Genomic DNA, 20288 nt, shown 5'->3' with positions numbered 1-20288 from the left:
GGATGGGGCTAGAGCACAAGTACACCCCACGTGAGTAGTAGCATTTCAGAAACTGGAAAATGTTTTGTCAACTTGTATATTTAGCAATAATCCGCCAATAGGAACATAGCTGAAAGACATCCAATGGCCCTATCCAACAAGGACAACCATACTGCATCTACACGCACAAAAACATATTCCGCGATCAGTATAACATTGAGCCTTCGCGAAATGCCACAAAGCAGGACATTTATTTTCAGATCTCCTACCCAAAAGGCACTCTATTCTTGGAAAGACCCAGCCTACTTGTCATTTCAATTAATGATACATACCACTTGATTTTGAAGAATATAAATACCTCACAACAAAAAATAAAAAGGTTGTTTTACTCAACAAAAATTGGCCAATTTTTTTTTCTGTATCTCAGATTGTTCTGTCAATTCTCACAGAAACTTAATTTGGAAGAAAGGATGTCTGACATGCTTTTTACATTTGTATCACAAAACATTTTGGAGAAACGATCCGATATCCGATCCGGACCCAAGTTGGTCCAGGTACTAAATTCTGACATTTTGTCTCAGATCTGGGCCTGGTCTAATATAATTGCCACGAGTCTCGGGTATGTGCAATTAAAATTGATTTACCAACTGGACCCGGTTGAATGCACTGTATGAGGTGATGAGAACTGTGCCAGCGTATTATGTGTGTCAGAAAATTGAAACTCAATAAAACATATAGCTTAGGCCGGCCAGGTCCAGCTGAAGAGAGAGAGAGACCGAGAGGAGCCTTGACCTAGGCTACTGTTGATTGCGCCGATGATAGAGGCCTTTTTCACTGATGCAAAATAAAAGCTACAGAAAAATAAAATAAAGGAGTATAGTGAAAAGAAGCCAACAAGGGGAATGTCCTCCATGTGGACAAGTTTGAATATTGTAGTGGACAAAAATGAGAAGAACATACTTGGCGCGACCAAATGTAGGCCTACTTTGTGCAACTCGCTACTCAGGTTTGATGCGGCCAAGACGGTGACCTCAGTGCGCACTGGCGCACCATCAATCGCTGACCATTGAACTTGAGGGGCATAATCTTTTTGAAAATGTATTTATACATATCGGGTACGGGTTGGAAAGCCAGGGGTCCATTTCCCGTGACGACCCCTTTTATACATTATGAGGCATGAACCATACAAACAACATCTTGGTGTCATTATACTCTGCTCTAAAATATGGAGTATGTCTAGACTCTAAATAAATCTATTCAACATTAATCTCAAAAGTACCCTTTTTGATTTTGAGTGTGTGTGGCATCAGCACTGCGTGTGTGCGTGAGCTCGTTCAGAACGAGGTAGGCTTTGTTCTCTCCCACTCTCCCCATTTTAAATGTATTAAAAATTATATACTTTTTTTATTAAAAAAATGTAATCATAATTTTTTTTTTTAGTTTGTAACCTCTGAAAACATTGTACTTTACTGTCAATATTAGTCACATTCTGTATAAACAATGTTTTTGAGTGGTGTCAGGAATTCATGTTAAGTTTGTCTTCCTGAGGTAACATTACGAAGATAGCTTGCTAGCAAGGTAACATTATCACCTCGTTAGCATTCAGTGTTCGGTGGCTAGCTACCGTTGTTTCAGTTTCGTCTTCTAACAGGAGAGATAACTAATGTATCGATATTCAGTCCCCCTGATGTTCCCTTCCCTTTTGCCATTGTGAGACCAGGCATGGAGATTCTGTATGAAATATGTGTGTGGGTGGTTTTGTTCATTCATAAAATCTGGTCTCAGATTCACTAGCCATCACATTTGAGATTTTGTTTACTTTGAGACATTGTTTGAAACAATATACTCTACAATTACATCACATTTCCAATGGGCTCTCTGCTCATTTTGAAGTGATGATCAATTTTATTAGCCCAACCAACACAGTGAATGGGGAAATGGATTCAAAGGGAACTCCCTCTGCTGGTGATTTGCTGAATGTGCAATCCTAAAGGAGGGCTGTGATTGGGTAATGACATAAATGTACATTTCTATGTATAAAATGGGTAATATCTTATCCAAGAGGCCAATATCTATCCAAGAGGCCACTGGACATTTGACATGCTTGAAGAGTATATTGTTCCAAAAAATGTCTAACAATAACCAAAAAGGGTACTTTTGAGATGCTAATATTAATACTTTTAACGTTGAATGAATGAGAAAAATTGTAATTCAAAATCTAGACACTCGTCATTTGTACGGTTCACAGATCATAGGGTATTAGAGGAGGCATCTATACCGTAGGTCTAAAAAGAGCCTAAAATTGGCACTCATGATTTTCCCCAGCAAAAATATGATAAATGCAACAACAAAAAAAGGAATCGCCCCAATAGACCTTATTCACACTTGTTCATTGACCAACATGAATCAATGTAAAAACATCCATAGATTGCAACCAAAAAATAAAAAACTGACATTCAATCCTAAATTCAAATTGGCAAATTATAAATCAATATCTTTGCAATTCCATTTCCCAAATGGATTGTCACAAATTTCAAACTCAAAAAAATATAATGCAGTATCATTTTCATGATTGAGTATGCATAATGCCTGCCAATTTGAAAAATAAATGGCAAAATCTGTTTGATATTTCATTTTGATGATACTGATACAACACCGGCATTTTTGAAAATGTAATGTACCGTTGAAGTCGGAAGTTCACACACTTAGGTCGGAGTCATTAAAACTACTTTTTCAACCATTTCTTGATAACAAATGACAGTTTTGGCGAGTTGGTTAGGACATCTACTTTGTGCATGACACAATTTTTCCAACAATTGTTACATTTTTCAAACAATTGTTCACTTCTTTGGGGGGGCGGTATATAGGGGGCGGTATTTTGACGTCTGGATGAAAAGCGTGCCCAAAGTAAACTGCCTGCTACTCAGGCCCAGAAACTAGGATATGAATATAATTGGTAGATTTGGATAGAAAACTCTAAAGTATCTAAAAAAACAATTAAAATAATGTCTGACTATAACAGAACTGAAATGGCAGGAGAAACAGAGGACAAACCAACAAATCCAAAAAAAATGGAATAACACCGATTTCAATGTCTGGCACTTTTATAATAGGGTGAAATTGTTCCCAATTGCAGTTCCTAGGGCTTCCACTAGATGGCAACAGTCTTTAGAAAGAGTTTCAGGCTGGTTTTTGGAAAAATTAGGGAGAAGTTGTTGTTTTTCTAGTGGCTCCCATTTTGGCTGTAGTGTTTCCAAGCGCATGGCCGAGAGAGCACATTTACATTTAAGTCATTTAGCAGACGCCCCATGCACCTCTCTGAGTCAGAGGGGTTAGGTTGAATGCGGAAGACACATTTCCGTTGAAGGCATTCAGTTCTACCACTGACTAGGAAACCCCCCCCCCCCCCCCCCCCCCCCCCCCCCTTTCTATGTTTGAGTATCAACTGCTAGGGAAGAGAAGTATAAGCTTCTACTCGTCAGACTCAATCTTACAGGCACAAACATGACTGAGTCACGTACCACGGTAACCTCCAGCCTGCTACTGCCTGAGTGGAGATGAGATGATGACTAAAGTCATCAAATAAAAACTAATATACACAAGTGAAATATTTTTGAGAAAAAAAAAGTCTGCTGTTTTGGATATTGACTGTCAAGGATGAACAGAAATTCCAAAATGTTTTTAGTTGATTATTTGTTTGCAATATGTGATCTATAGGGTGAGATCTTCATAAGCAGTTTATTCGATTGTGGGGTTTGAATAGTGTGAGAAGAAAACATATTTGGTAAGAATCACAACAAAGTGTACAAAATCTATTCTTAAAGGGGCAGTAGCCTTCATTAAGTGTACAATTTTCAATTACAGCATTATTTAGTCTTCAGTTAGTTATACATTTTCTATTTGTTCAGTTACCAATAATATTTATATGTTAATATTATCTTCTGAGTAATTATTATGTCTCATATTTTAATTAAAAGCAAACTATTAGCTTCCAAAATGTAAGTTGGTATATCTAACTGTCCGATAACACCATTCTGATAGAATGACTCGTCCTGCACTTTGTAAAAACCCAGAGTGCATTGAGTTAATTTTGGAAAATGATCTTGGGTCCTTTCTAAACATCGCTTTGAATTCACATTGCTGATTCATACCACAAAATACGTGAAGTGAACTGGAAAAATGATTGAGTCCTCATTCAAATGCAAGGGCAGTGTGAATAGAAATAACGGAGTTGTTTGGCTTCTTTTTTTTTTTTACCCCAGAGTGCAATCGGTTATTTTAAAGAGGACTATATATGAAAACACACTTAGTGTAAACAAGCGTAACGGTAGGATGGGAATCTGTTGGCTACAAACAAGTATAGGCTTTGACAGAAGACAAATTATGCTTTTGGAAAGTAAATAAAAACCTGCTACACGTCGTTTTGTCGGCATGGGTTATTCCAACGTCACGTCCCAGGCCTAGGCTGAAACCTAGGCCTGCAGGCGTCATATTTTGTCAATGTTTTCTCTAGCCTCACAGACCTTGACAACGACGAGGCTACGTTTGTCGGGTGACTGGTAATGTCATCCACTGCCTAGTTCTCAACCTATACACATCAGTCCTGCTCGTGGTATGGTGACACAACCATCTATAATTTAGGTACTCCGTTCACGTCCCTCGTTAAGTAGCCCTAAGAACTTTTGTGTTCTGTTGCCGTGGTTGAGTAGCATATAGCCCTACAATATGTATTGATGGGGAGAGTAATTGATTGCTTTTCATATATTAAGCAATAATTTATAACATGTTAATTGTATATGCGTTTTGTAAAACGCATAACAATTTGCAACTGGTTTCATGATCACTTATGGGAGAGGAAAGAGATCTGTAGAGGTAACAATATCGCCATAGCTGCAGCACTTAAAATACAATGTAACAGCATATATTCGTGGTAAGTGTGTGACTGTTACAAAGTAGCCTATAATGTGACAACTGATCGGCTCTGGACATATGTCGCTCATCATGTGATCGTTGATGCGTTCTGCTTGCATGAAAAGAAAATAGATCTGATGTAAAAGCATAATAAAAGCAAAAGTTGCCTCCTGATAGCTTACCTTTAGCATCCGTGATGAAGTTACCGAAGTGGTCAAATCAAGTCTTTATATTTCAGTCTGGCAAGTTATCTAACTTTCGGTCCGTGTTGCTGTCTTTCGTTTATTCTCAGGCGATCAATTCTGCGGCCACATCCACCGCCTACTGCAAGTAAGCTAAAATGTTCTTTACAAAACAGACACGTTCACGGTCTACAAATCACTTCCAAAGCTAATTGGTTACACACATTACAAAAAAGTCGCTTGCCAACATTTGTGTCATAGTCTTGGAATCAGCTGTCATCCTATGAAAATTGAATCTCAGGGTCGTTCCCCGTTCACTTAGAAAAATATATAATGGCGAGATGCTCATGTCTCCGCCCTAACAATGGGAGTCGTTGTCCCAAAGGCGGGAAGGCAGGCGACAAGCTTAGGTCCAAAATAAGCCCATCGAAATTTATTGGGCTTATTTTGGACAGATTTTGGCAAGAGTGAAACCTCTCGCTTCGCCTCTTCCTCTCTGACGTCAACGTCACCTCCCCTTTCATGAGAGGGACCCAATGGCTGCCCTTACTCTGCCTGAATTAAAATAAGACATAGTTTTACCACAGATAGACGAGACAGATATATACTGGATGTATAAAAGAGGAAGCCCAGTGGCCGGCAGTGGGAGAAGATTGAGCTAGATGGATTTTGGCCGAAATTCTGCAAATGTTCTCATAAATAAAACATTTGATCTCTATACAGTTCTGTTTCCATAACTAGAATCTATAACAAAAAGTTTGGTAGACTTGACTTACCTAATTGTTTATATAGATTACTTTGTTTAGGACGAGTGCACTAGATAGTGGGCGTTTTCCTAATTAACGTCTTGCATATTCCGTGAGGCACAAATGGTCTTCATCCTCTTCTTGGCGGTAGCTAGCTAGTCCCAAGTAGATATCTAGATGGCTAGTTAATTCACCCCCCCCCAAAAAAATTGTTTTAAACATACTTGGCCTATATAGCTAGAAATCGATTTCTTTGCAAGTTTTCCCACTACTAGTACTCCTTCTGTGAACTGTAACTGTAAAATGGAAGGGTGGAAAATCCCTTTTCCAGTTTCCAACAGACGTTGAAAGGTATGTCATAAATAACGAGAAGATGCATTTGGAGTAATTATTGCATGGTGAGGCACACGTTGTTGACTGTGTAATCTGTAGTGTGCTGTATCCATGACTACCCATTGAATCAATCACCAAAGCAATAATAACTGATAGATAAAACATGCTAGCTACCAGTAATGAAACAAATCTATAGCTGGGTTTAACACAATTAGCATGAGGCAGCATGGCTAGCAAACCTTAGTTTACCAATGTGCCCAGCCATATTGCATCCAAGGCCATCCCAGGGTATGCTGCACAATCAATAGAAGCCATCATTTGTGACACTGGGTCATTGCAAAGTAATTTATCGAGTTGTAGAACACCATTAAGTACCTCTTAAATGATGGTAGATGTCTGTAAAACGTTGTATAGGCAACTACTTATGTTCTGTTGCCCTATGATCAGATTTTAAGTGAGAATACCACAAAATATAGTATAATAAAATGTGAGATTAAACCTTACACACTTTTGTAATTATTCAGGAGGAAGATGTGGCTGAGAAACAGGCGTAGGGACATCAGTCTGAAGAAGTCCTTTGAGGACGCTATGTGCGAGGAACACTTTGAAGAGTGTTTTAATCTGATTATTGAGTGTCTTTGTGATTAAAAATACTTTTCTGGAAGACACTGTCCTCTGAAGCAGTACCTACCAGATTAAATTGCATGAATCCACCCCCTCAATCTGCAACAGATGCACGTTGTAGTAGAAAAATAAGTAAGCCAACAACAACATTCGTAGCAATTAAATATTTTTATTTAACCAGGTAGGCTAGTTGAGAACAAGTTCTCATTTACAACTACGACCTGGCCAAGATAAAGCACAGCAGTTCGACACATACAACAACACACAGTTACACATGGAATAAACAAACAGTCAATAATACAGTAGAAAAAAGAAAAATCTATGTACAGTGAGTGCAAATGAGGTAAGATAAGGGAGGCAAGGCAATAAATAGGCCATGGTGGCGAAGTAATTACAATATAGCAATTAGACACTGGAATGGTAGATGTGCAGAAGATGAATGTGCAAATAGAGATACTGGGGTGCAAAGGAGCAAGATAAATAAATAAATACAGAATGGGGATAAGGTAGCTGTTTACAGATGGGCTATGTACAGGTGCAGTGATCTGTGAGCTGGTGCTTAAAGCTAGTAAGGGAGATATGGGTCTCCAGCTTCAGTGATTTTTGCAGTTCGTTCCAGTCATTGGCTGCAGAGAACTGGAAGGAAAGGCGGCCAAAGGAAGAATTGGCTTTGGGGGTGACCAGTGAGATATACCTGCTGGAGCGCATGCTACGGGTGGGTGCTGCTATGGTGACCAGTGAGCTAAGATAAGGCGGGGCTTTACCTAGCAGAGACTTGTAGATGACCTGGAGCCAGTGGGTTTGGCGACGAGTATGAAGCGATGGCCAGCCAACGAGAGCGTACAGGTCGCAGTGGTGGGTAGTATATGGGGCTTTGGTGACAAAACGGATGGCACTGTGATAGACTGCATCAAATTTGTTGAGTAGAGTGTTGGAGGCTATTTTATAGATGATATTGTCGAAGTCGAGGATCGGTAGGATGGTCAGTTTTACGAGGGTATGTTTGGCAGCATGAGTGAAGGATGCTTTGTTGCGAAATAGGAAGCCGATTCTAGATTTAATTTTGGATTGGAGATGCTTAATGTGAGTCTGGAAGGAGAGTTTACAGTCTAGCCAGACACCTAGGTATTTGTAGTTGTCCACATATTCTAAGTCAGAACCGTCCAGAGTAGTGATGCTGGATGGGCGGGCAGTGATCGGTTGAAGAGCATGCATTTAGTTTTACTTGCATTTAAGAGCAGTTGGAGGCCATGGAAGGAGAGTTGTATGGCATTGAAGCTCGTCTGGAGGTTAGTTAACACAGTGTCCAAAGAAGGGCCAGAAGTATGCATCGTTATTATTTTATATCAACAGGATTAAAGTCTTGAATTGTCTATTTTTGAAGGAGAGGACAGGGATGCAGATGTAGGAGTGTTAGGTGAGAAAGACAGAGAGAACAAGAGAGTGAAGGCGAGCGTAGACCCAGCAGGTGGTCTGCAGGAGGTGGTCTGTCAGGTGACAGAGGTGGCAGGAGACTTCCTCACAAGCATACAGGAGGTGGTCTGTCAGGTGACAGGTGGCGGAAGGAGTCGTCCTCAGGAGCATAGAGGAAGCTCAGGTGTCAAAGGAAGCAGCATGTAGCACAGGTGTCATGCAGGAGGAGACCATCATCCAATTGAAGGAGGTCTATAGTATAATAATAATACACCCACAGTGATTAATTGCACACACATTGAAACAAAAATATCAAAGTTATTAATATCATACAGATGTTACTTTAATAAGAGAATACAGCTCCTAGAAAAGAAGCTGTCAAAATCACACAAAAAACAACAACAAGCAAATGCAAAGTAGGCATGCTGCAAGACCAAAAGCCACCAAAACCAAGTACGTCATCATCTTATAGATTGGAATAACAAAAATGGAGGACATAATTGACAAAAACCCTTAGCAGTCTCTGGGCAAAAACTGGCATTGTGTAAGAGTCCTCTTACTTAGATCTAGTGCCTTTGATTTCATCCTGGAAGGCCATGTCGAGCATGTCTACCCCTCATAGAAAAAATTATAAAGAAATGCACCATGTGTAGAATGAGAGCACAGCTTAGAAAAATAAATGGTGAAGTTAACGAACCAAAAACCACAGCACAGCGAAAACTGAAGTGTTTCACCAGATAGCACTTTTCTTTTGGTGCCTGGACTCCCCCGTCTCATTATCCTGGTGAAGAGAACAAAAACAAACGGAGAAAGGGGGAGTCGTCCATTCCCTTTATCCCAGGGATCATCAACTAGATTCAGCCGCGTGCCAATTTTTTCTTGAGCAGATGGTTGGGGGCTGGAATGTAATTACAAATAATTTGTAGACTGGAAGAAGACCCCAAAAATATGTTTGGATAAAATAATAATTCAAACCTTGCTTACAATTGTATACGACCAGGTGTCTCTATTATGCATGGGAATACATTTGTCACACCCTGATCTGTTTCACCTGTTCCTGTGATTGTCTCCACCCCCTCCAGATGTCGCTTGTTTTCCCCAGTGTATTAATCCCTGTGTTTCCTGTCTCTCTGCCAATTCGTCTTGTATGTTCCAAGTCAACCAGCGGTTTTCCCGTACTCCTGCCTTTGCTATTCTCTTTTTTTCTAGTCCTCACAGTTTTACCCCTTGCCTGTTCTGGACTATGTACCTGGACTATGTACCTTGCCTGACCATTCTGCCTGCCTTGACCACGAGCTTTTCTGCCACTCTGTACCTCCTGGACTCTGATCTGGTTTTGACCTTTTGCCTGTCCATGACTATTCTCTTGCCTACTCCTTTTGGATTATTAAACATTGTAAGACTCCAACCATCTGCCTCCGGTGTCTGCATCTGGGTCTCGCCTTGTGTCACGATAACATTAATAGATTCTTAAATAAAAATCACTTGGAGCTGATTTCCTGGTGTTTTTCCAGTCTTATGTACAACAATAAAAAATATAGATTTTAAATTGCCTCAACTTTGGGGGCCAAATAAAACCACCCATGTGCAAAATTTGGCCCGCGAGTTGGGGGAACAGTGCTTTGTCCTCACTGTCATTCAGAAACAAATTCCAATGTCCGTCTGGTAATGGTTCTGTTCAAAACAAAACGATTGTAAAATAATTTTCGTTCCAACACCTGGTTCTAGCTCTTTTGAAGTGTAACAATGTAGTACTGTAGAGAGTACAATAATTCATACAAACGCTGTTCATCCGTGCTCATCCATGTTCTAGCGATTTGTAGCTCTTCGAGTAAACATAACTTACGTCCTGGTCACTCTTGATGTGCGGTCCTGAATGATTAGCTAGCTAGACTAGCTAGTTACTCTGCTATTTTTCTGACACGTGCAGAATCGTATTTGTTGCGCTACAGTAACATTAGCTAGCTAACGTTAGCTGAGAAATATATAATGGTGTATATATCAAGCTAGCTATTTCTTTCTTGCCCATGAGAAATTATAACATGTATTAAGAGAAGAGTAACGGGTTAGCTATTAATAACCTCACTCAATTATATTTCACCAATAGTCTCCAGTATTGATTCCCAAAATGACAACTTAACTAGTCGTCAGCTAGTTTCTTGCATGTGCAGAGCCCAGCTAATTTAAAGTTATTGATTTAACTGTTAGCTAACTTAATGTTACTGTTCCTCAGCATGTTTTAACGGAAAATAGCTAGCCAAACAATTAACGCCCACTACAAAAGTTTTAATATATAATTTATATAACATTAAACTATATATTTGTAACTTTTCCATCTTGGTGGCGTTATAACAGTCTCAACAACGAATAGTTAAAGTTAGCTACATCAAATCAAGTGTTGAAGTCCCTCTTCAAATCTCCAGTCCAACGTCAGCATCTCATTTTGAACTTCATTTGAATATGATGACCATGTATTTTATTGACGTCACTAAGCCATTATTGAGAATTTTCCAGAACGTGTGGCAATTATTTATTTCAGAAGAGCTAGCAAGACTAGTGCACTCCATATGTGCTCTGGGTGATTAGACACCATTAGAGATGCACCTGTCTGGGGAGTGGACATGACTGGCTATTTCTGTAACTGTGTTATGGACTAATATATACTGTTGCTATGGTTACACATTTTGGGACTTTTCCAGAACATGGGTGTTCCTTTCAGAGGAGCTAGCAGGATGACATTGTCACGTTCCTGACCTGTTTTCTCTTGTTTTGTATGTGTTTAGTTGGTCAGGGCGTGAGTTGGGGTGGGCATTCTATGTTATGTGTTTCTATGTTTAGGTTCATTGTCATTTAGCCTGATATGGTTCTCAATCAGGGACAGGTGTTTTACGTTTCCTCTGATTGAGAACCATATTAAGGTAGGTTGTTTCACACTGTTTGTTTGTGGGTGGTTGTCTTCCGTGTTTGTGTCTGTGCACCACACGGGACTGTTTCGTTTGTTCGTTCGTTTTGTGTAGTCTGTACCTGTTCATGCGTTCTTCGTGTATATGTAAGTTCTCTAGTTCAGGTCTGTCTACATCGTTTATTTGTTTTGTAGTTTGTTGAAGTATTTTCGTGTTTCGTTTTTACTTTAATAAATATCTTTATGTCTACATATAACGACGCTGCGCTTTGGTCCAATCCCTACTCCTCCTCTTCGGACGAAGATGTCTGACATGTCTGTATATTTGAACTATTGGTGTGGCTCTAAAGTTTCCATGCCCTAATATGAAACCAAACTCAAATTAGTGTAAGGCAATAAGATAACGGTGGCTCCGGTATTTGTGAAATATTATTGACTGAATATTTCCACGACACCATCTGACCGACATCTGATCGACCAATAAATGCGACTTTGAAAATCCCATCTCGACACTTGATCCCACCTACTCGGCTCACTTGCCTCCCATTGGAAAGGACAGGATGTGGTCTATTTTAGTAGAACATCTTTGGTTTTACTTTATCAGAAGGCTGTGGAAGATACATAGGTTGCATTCCAAACACTTAAAAGACACACCCTATTCCCTCAGCCCTCAAATTAAGTGGACACTTATGATGACGTATCATGACGTCTGACGAGTATACACTTGCAGGGAAAGGGAGGAGGGAATGATTTTTAAATGGACCGCCCTTGCCCGGAAATTCGTCATCCGTTCATCACGCGATGATTGTGTTTTCAGCCACCGGTAGCTTGTGGGTGCTTTATATGCGCCGCAGTCAATTATGATTGCATGTCTACTTAAATTAACTTTATAATTACTAATATACACCTACTGTATGATAGCTAGCAAATTAATTTGCTAACTTATGTTAGCCTGCCAAGCTGGAACTTCTGAAGAAGGATAATGTTTCCAAAAGTTAAGCAAACAAAAACATCATTACTTTTACGAGACGTGTTTGTGCCGTCATGTGCATTAGTAGCACAATTTGTAACCTTTTTACGTTCGTTTTTACTTACTTGTATGCTGACTTATTGTCACGCCCTGACCATAGAGAGCCCTCGGGGTGTTTTAGGTCTATGGTGTTTTAGGTCAGGGCGTGACTTGGGGGGTTTCTAGGTATTATATTTCTATATTGGTGTGTGTATGGTTCCCAATTGGAGGCAGCTGATAATCGTTACCTCTAATTGGGGATCATACTTAGTGTGTCCTTTTTCCCACCTGCAATGTGGGATATTGTTTTGTGTGAGTGCCTATGTGCGTTACGTATTTCACAATCGTTATATCTTTGTTGTTTTGGAAGTTTCACTATCATTAAAATGTGGAACTCTACTCACTCTGCGCCTTGGTCCAATTATTCATACGACGGTCGTGACACTTATCCATATAAGTATATATAAGTTTCGGCTGACTTTTGTTAGCGGAAGTACAATCATCGCAAATTGAATTATGGGGCGTTTAAGAACCCGAGGTGAACATAATTGTACAATCGCAAACTCGATCAAAAACGAGGGCTGAGGGGCTTACGTTGCGAACTTCCCTTGTTTGGCTAATCATTTGGACCAACGTCCAAGATGGTGACGGGATTCCCCAAGGGCGTAAGGCGAGGGTAAGTGGACGAGGGTGTGTCTTTTATGAGTTTGAAATGCAGCCCTAGAACAGGGGTTAAAGGTCCACTTGACGATAATAAAGTGGTAATAACAGACATGTGCACATGTGTTTCAATTCCGTAAGTAATAGTAATAGTGGAATGAATGAGTGTTTCACAGTATTACTTATCCGCCAGTGTTCTGATTGGCTGTGATATTCGCCCTAATGATTTCTCCAGCTGGAGCAGCATCTGTTGTCAATGTGAAAGTTGTTCTGACTTGGTGGTTGTGTTGTCTATCGGAAATCATTATGGCATTTCCTGGTTGCAAGGATTCTACACAGTTTACTCAATTTCACTTCATGTACTGTTAGGTTCTAATTCTCAGAATAAAAAACTCAACGGAAAGCTTAACCAAGTTTATTCTTCCCAGAGGGTCACTACAGCTGCATTAGACAAAAACATTTTCACACAAGCACTGATATTTAACCCTTTCTCCTAGGCTGAGTCTCCTACACATCTGAACAAACATTGTATATTTACTGCTAGGCAGGACACAAGTGATATGGGCCATAAACTTTTATTTCTCCCTTAATGTGACCTGACCTGATCTCGACCCCCCCTTCATCAGTAATCCATGGCTCTCTCCCCTCATCAATGCCTGCCACGTGATCGCTTTCCCTCAGTGACATGAATATATTTATAATTATATTTCATATTCTCAGAACCCAACAGTACCCTCTAAATCACTGTAAAATATATTTTCAATAGACCAAAACCGCTGGTTGAAGCTGGTGGACCAAAACCAAAAGTAACTTGTAGCTTTCGGTTTTGGTACACCAACTTCAAAACAGCAGTAAAAATGCAATTTTTTTCTTATTGAAAATATATTTCTTAGCGATTTAGATGGTACAATGAATCCCTTGTTTTCTCTCACAGCCTGAAATTGAGTGAACAGCGTAGAATTTTAGCAACCAGGAAATGACAGAACTATTTCCACTAGATAACACAGCCACAAAGTCTGATGTTAGCAAAATTTGAAAAGTTTTTTTTTTTTTACGTTGGATAAAAGTACAGACTCAGAGCTAGAAAATGATATATCATAAACTACAGTTGAGGAACAATGGGAAAGTGATTTTTGTTTTATTTTTTTAACTTTAACCCCCCTTTTTCTCCCTAATTTCATGGTATCCAATTGGTAGTACAGTCTTCTCTCATAGCTGCAACTCCTGTACGGACTCGGGAGAGGCGAAGGTTGAGAGCCATGCGTCCTCCGAAACACAACCCAACCAAGCCGCACTGCTTCTTGACACAATGCCCGCTTATCCCGGAAGCCAGCCACACCAATGTGTTGAAGGAAACACCGTGCACCTAGCGACCGTGTCAGTGTGCATGCGCCTGGCCCGCCACGAGTCACTAGAGCATGATGGGACAAGGACATCCCGGCCGGCCAAACCCTCCTCTAACACGGACGACGCTGGGCCAATTGTGCGCCGCCCCTTGGGTCTCCCGGTCAAACCAGGATCTCTAGTGGCACCGCTAGCAACTGCAATGCAGTGCCTTAGACCACTGCACCACGTAACAATGGGAAAGTTGATCAACTTGTAGGCTCACTTTTGAGAAAATGGCCCTTTAATGTTTGGTACCAACTAGAGAGCTTTTCTTTGTCTACACCCATTCAGCATCAATCACACCCTCTTAAGCTTTAGCCCCACTCATCTCTTTAAGGATTCACATGTGAGTGTTTCACCTGTCCTTGTGATTGTCTCCACCCCCTCCAGGTGTCGCTTATTTTCCCCAGTGTATTTATCTCTGTGCTTCCTGTCTCTCTGTGCCAGTTCGTCTTGTATGTTTTCAAGTCAACCAGCGTTTTCCCCATTCTCCTGCTTTTTGCATTCTCCTTTTTCTAGTCCTCCCGGTTTTGACCCTTGCCTGTTTCTGGACTTTGTACCCGCCTGACTGACCATTCTGCTTACCTTGACCACGAGCCTGTCTGCGACTCTGTACCTCAAATGCTCTGGCCGAGGAGTAGGGTTGATTAGAGCTTTATGACCTAACAACAGCAGTCAAGCTCCCAAGCTAACTGGCTAACGTTGGCTTGCTTTTCAGCTACCTCCAGACACAAATGAGAGAACAGCTCACTGACCATTTTACTTGCCCTAGCAGAGCTGGTTAGGCTGTTTTTATGTTATGCAGAGAGTTGGTGACTGCAACTGTGCTGCTAGCAACAATTGAATTGCGCTTTTTTGCCAACATTTACTGACACCGGCCATATTCAAGGGGTTTTGAGCGTTCGTAAATTTGTCAGTTATTCTGCACTCTGGCACACTCAGACGAGAGTGCTCTGAAATTGGAGTAGATACCCAGAGAGAATTTACCACCTACGTCTATCGACAGTTGTTGCTGTGACGTCATAAACATTCTATTAAAATAGTTACTTGCATTGTGGAGTCTTTTGTTTAGGCATGTTGCTAACTAGCTAGTGAAACAATTAACCATAATCAAATCAAATCAAATTTTATTTGTCACATACACATGGTTAGCAGATGTTAATGCGAGTGTAGCGAAATGCTTGTGCTTCTAGTTCCGACAATGCAGTAATAACCAACGAGTAATCTAACCGAACAATTCCACAACTACTACCTTATACACACAAGTGTAAAGGGATAAAGAATATGTACATAAAGATATATGAATGAGTGATGGTACAGAACGGCATAGGCAAGATGCAGTAGATGGTATCGAGTACAGTATATACATATGAGATGAGTAATGTAGGGTATGTAAACATAAATGTATTACATAAAGATGGCAAGATGCAGTAGATGATATAGAGTACAGTATATACATATACATTATATTAAGTGGCATTGTTTAAAGTGGCTAGTGATACATTTTTGATCAATTTCCATTATTAAAGTGAGCTGGAGTTGAGTCAGTATGTTGGCAGCAGCCACTCGATGTTAGTGGTGGCTGTTTAACAGTCTGATGGCCTTGAGATAGATGGCCTTGAGATAATCCCAACTAATAACGTTACTGCATGAATCTGCTGGTAGCTAACCAACCAGGTTCAATGTTAGCTAGCTAACATTAGGCTAAAACTAGCAATGCAAATGGCTCTGAGACACAAATAATAGTACTACACAGATCATACAGGTAATGTTAGCTAGCCAGCCAGCTAATGTTAGCTAGCTAACAGTACACTTTAACTTGAAATGAAAATGACTTTCTGACAAAATTAGAAACGTGTAATATCTGAAAATGTAGCTAGCTAGACTCTCTTACCCGTATATATGGATGGACGCTTCTCTCGCTCTCTGTCACAGATGCCATGGTTGCCCTTAGTTTGAAGATGTAATCCGGAGACAGGGGTTTTATACAACAGCTTTCTGTGTGTTCTCTTTTCGACTCCGTCTGCATTTATTCAATCAAATGTCCGAATTTCAAAACTCGGTCCTCCAGAAAGTGGAGAGCAACACTTATGCAGTTTTACTACATGATATCTTTCAAAAAAGCCACTTTAGAAAGGATTACCTACACATACTCATGTTATAGACAGTAGCGTGCTACATGGAAAACCAATCCGAACTCATCTCTCTGCATGTCTAGCCCACTCATTATCCCAGCCAATCATGGCTAGCGGGAAGGTTGATGTCATTTTCTGTTGCTAAACCAACTAGGCTCCTAATTTTAAAATGTTATTCATATTTACAGATGGCATACAAGTTTGTTATTAAGGCACATGAAAGTTCACATGTTCCCGAAGGCAATTCTTGGGAAAAACACGCATTTTGATAAAAAAAAAAGTTTACGTTCAAATGGTGCTCCTGTGAAGTAGTGACGCACAACATGCGTCTAGTTTCCTGAAACGAGTCACATATGTTTGCATTTTTTTCTTCCATAAAACTTTAACACGACTGGTAGGAGATGTTTGTTGAAATGATAGGAGACTGTGTTGTATTTAACAACTGTGAAATATATTTTTAAACAGCTTTAAACCATTGGTCATGCTATAAAAATCCTGTTTTAATCTATTTCTACCATAACACTTGTACAGGACTAGCAGATGTCATTTGACATGTTTCAACTGTGAAATTTCCATTTAGACAGTTTTCCATAACATTATATAATATTATGTTTGTGGCAGTTTCTACCATAAAATTCATACAGCACTGGAGGCTCCTCAGAGGAGGATTAAAACACATTGTTTTGCAATGAAGGTCTATTGTAACTTCAACAGCACTCCCTGGGGTAGCACCATGGTGTAGCCGGAGGACAACTAGCTTCTGTCCTCCTCTGGGTACATTGACTTCAATACAAAACCTAGGAGGCTCGTAGGCCTCACCCCCTTCCATAGACCTACATGGTAATTATGACCACTTCTGGAGGACGACCTCCAACCAATCAAAGCTTTTGCAGTATGAAGTGACATGTTGTCCATCCAATCATAGGGTTAAGATCAGAGAATGAACATTGTCTGTTGTATTGGAGTTGTGCCGCAGAGCATTATGGGGGGGGGGGGGGGGGGGGGGGTTCTATGTGTTGAGAAACTTGGTGAGTTGGTGACATTATTGGATAGAGATTGAAAAGTGATAGTTGAGCATTTTTTTTATATTATTCAATTCAAATTGGTTTCTTCAAATTACAGAGGAGGTAGATTAAAGATTGTTTTCTTGGTTTTAGAAGGTTCTTTTTGTGTGCAGTTAGTGCCTATGAAAAAACAACGGTCGAGATTATATAAAGAGATCTAGGCTCTAACAATGATTAACTCCACCATTATTTCCACAGTCTACTAGCCTATTGAAGGTCTTGCTCAGCCTCAACATCACAGGAAAATGTGGTTGGTTTATTAAATGCTCCGCAATTTAGAATATTAGTGGCTATGCATACTACAAAATACCAAAAAGATAGAATCGGTATGGGTCTATGCATAGACCAAACAGCTTAACAGATCAAATATTTTTTATTCAGGAGAATCCCATTGAATCAGGCTATTAATTTCAGTGCAGTTGCGTTCTTACGCATAACCTTAACCTAAACGGAACCGAAAACACCCCACCCTGTTTTGATCACAGATCATGATGAATTCTGAACATTTCAGCTGTTAGTCATTGATTTAGCCCAAAATCGCATACAGATTTATACACATGAAGGCCTGTATTTAATATGGATTTGTCAAACAATAGCCTGACTAGGATCCTGACTTTTCCCCACGTCATATTTGTCACCAATTAGGCTAAATGTATTCCTATTAATAAGCTTGTGTTTACCTATTCAAAATGCTGACACCCTCCCTGTACAACATTCATTTTAGGATTTTCTACAGCGCCCTCCCAATTCAAAACACCTCATCTCACAGTTTGTCTCCTTTTTCTCCAACTACCCACAGGCCTCTACTAGTCATCTCAAGGAGATCTGGGGTAAAGAGTTGAATATTGAGATCTCAGATGATCTATGGGGAGAAGCCCTGTCTACTCCTGTTCCATCAATGTCAGATATTAATTGAAACAATACAAAGTCATGCATAGAGTTCATTACTCCAAAACCAAATAGAATTTACCGACAGGCCTTCCCACTGTGTGACAAGTGTAAATCCTCAGAGGGTTCCTTAACTCATCTTTTTTAACTCTGCCCCCTACTCAATAATTATTGGAGGAACATCTTTGATTGGTACTCAAAGGTATATGAGAAGGCCATTGACCCTGACGCAGAACTCACTCTCTTTGGCTGCTCAGAGTCTGTTCTAAGATCGTCCTATGAGGAACAACAGGCTCTGATGTTTGGAATGGTGGCTGCCTCCAAAAATGATCCTGACAAAATGGAAGTCTCCCCCTTGCTTCAGTAGATGGCTAGCAGAAATGATTAACACTAAATTAACTTGCAACATTTTCATTTTTTTTAGGACCAACTCCTCCATCAGATTTGTCAATGTTTGGAGTCCATTTCTGGACCATCTGGACAGAGACTGACTGAAAACTGACTAGGAACACTTACTGTTGTTGTAACTGTCATTGTTGCTCTATTCTTGTCCCATGTCTTGCCTAAGCAATACTTCATTTCATATGTCTGTCAGCTGTGTTTTTTCATTTTTTTTTCTTGTGTGCTTTTGTTTTGTACTGAATTGCAAAAGAAAATCCTTTCAAATAAAATATACCAAAAATATATAATAATAAGCTTTTGTTTTCCTATGAATTTGCATAGGCCATAGCATTGTGATGAATGTTTTTTGCCAACTTCTGATTTTTATGAATAAACAATTATCGGGGATAAATAACATAATTTCGATGCCCCCCCCCCCCCCCACACATTATCGTTGCTTACCTTACAGATCACAAAGTCAGCAGATTTCCACTCCATTCATATGCACATTTGATTAATACACTGGCTTGTCTAGCTGGCATGTTTTCATTTTAAACAGACCTTCCCATATCTACACTGAAATACTATTATTTCTGAAGTCTTCTATTATGATTTTAATAAAACCATAGCTGATTAGTACACCCTTGTGGTTGAATATATATCTATTGTAGGTCTATGATACAACAATAACTAATGTTGAACTAACAAATAGCATCAAGGGATACATTACAATTTACAATAATGAACACCGTGTGAAACAGCTGTGAAAACCAGCTCACATGGCCAACAAAGACTGAAATACTGAATTCTGGTGTGTGGAATAGAGAGGAGATGGGTGCTGTGTGGATGGGAGGTTCTGCCGGTCACTTGTTTTCAACAGGCAGTCAGTCTCGGAAGGGGGCTCGAAGAAGGAGACTGCAAAGTCCAGGCACTGCTGCTCTCTTTGTTCTGAGTGTTTGCAGTGCTAGTGTTTTTAGCTAATCTGTGCATCTCACATTTATGTGCCTAGTATGATAGTTTCCTTGCTCTTTCTTAGCAAGTAATGACAACATGACAATAACAGTAGCTGATATAATGAAAAGTTGGAGGGAGGTTGATAATGGAGGACATCAGGTGGATCCACATCTGGGTGTCGGGCAGAACCCCTAGGTCCTGGAGAACAGGTAGTGGAGGACATCAGGTGGATCCACATCTGGGTGTTGGGCAGAACCCCTAGGTCCTGGAGAACAGGTAGTGGAGGACATCAGGTGGATCCACATCTGGGTGTTGGGCAGAACCCCTAGGTCCTGGAGAACAGGTAGTGGAGGACATCAGGTGGATCCACATCTGGGTGTTGGGCAGAACCCCTAGGTCCTGGAGAACAGGTAGTGGAGGACATCAGGTGGATCCACATCTGGGTGTCGGGCAGAACCCCTAGGTCCTGGAGAACAGGTAGTGGAGGACATCAGGTGGATCCACCTCTGGGTGTCGGGCAGAACCCCTAGGTCCTGGAGAACAGGTAGTGGAGGACATCAGGTGGATCCACATCTGGGTGTTGGGCAGAACCCCTAGGTCCTGGAGAACAGGTAGTGGAGGACATCAGGTGGATCCACATCTGGGTGTTGGGCAGAACCCCTAGGTCCTGGAGAACAGGTAGTGGAGGACATCAGGTGGATCCACATCTGGGTGTCGGGCA

At 40.5% G+C, this 20288-nt stretch overlaps 1 protein-coding gene across 1 annotated transcript in view; it reads right to left on the bottom strand.

The window, feature by feature from the left end:
* LOC120060919 (dynamin binding protein) overlaps positions 1–5387 on the bottom strand; it is a 115233-nt gene extending 109846 nt beyond the window's left edge. Inside the window, exon 1 of the mRNA XM_039010351.1 lies at positions 5073–5387. The gene's annotated coding sequence lies outside the window, so the exon portion shown is untranslated. The remainder of the gene's footprint in view (positions 1–5072) is intronic.
* Positions 5388–20288: the final 14901 nt, after the last annotated feature.

The sequence above is a fragment of the Salvelinus namaycush genome, chromosome 16, assembly GCF_016432855.1.
Source record: "Salvelinus namaycush isolate Seneca chromosome 16, SaNama_1.0, whole genome shotgun sequence".
Lineage (NCBI taxonomy): Eukaryota > Metazoa > Chordata > Actinopteri > Salmoniformes > Salmonidae > Salvelinus > Salvelinus namaycush.
The sequence above is the reverse complement of the archived record's forward strand: the minus strand, read 5'-3'. Positions and strand labels throughout refer to the sequence as shown.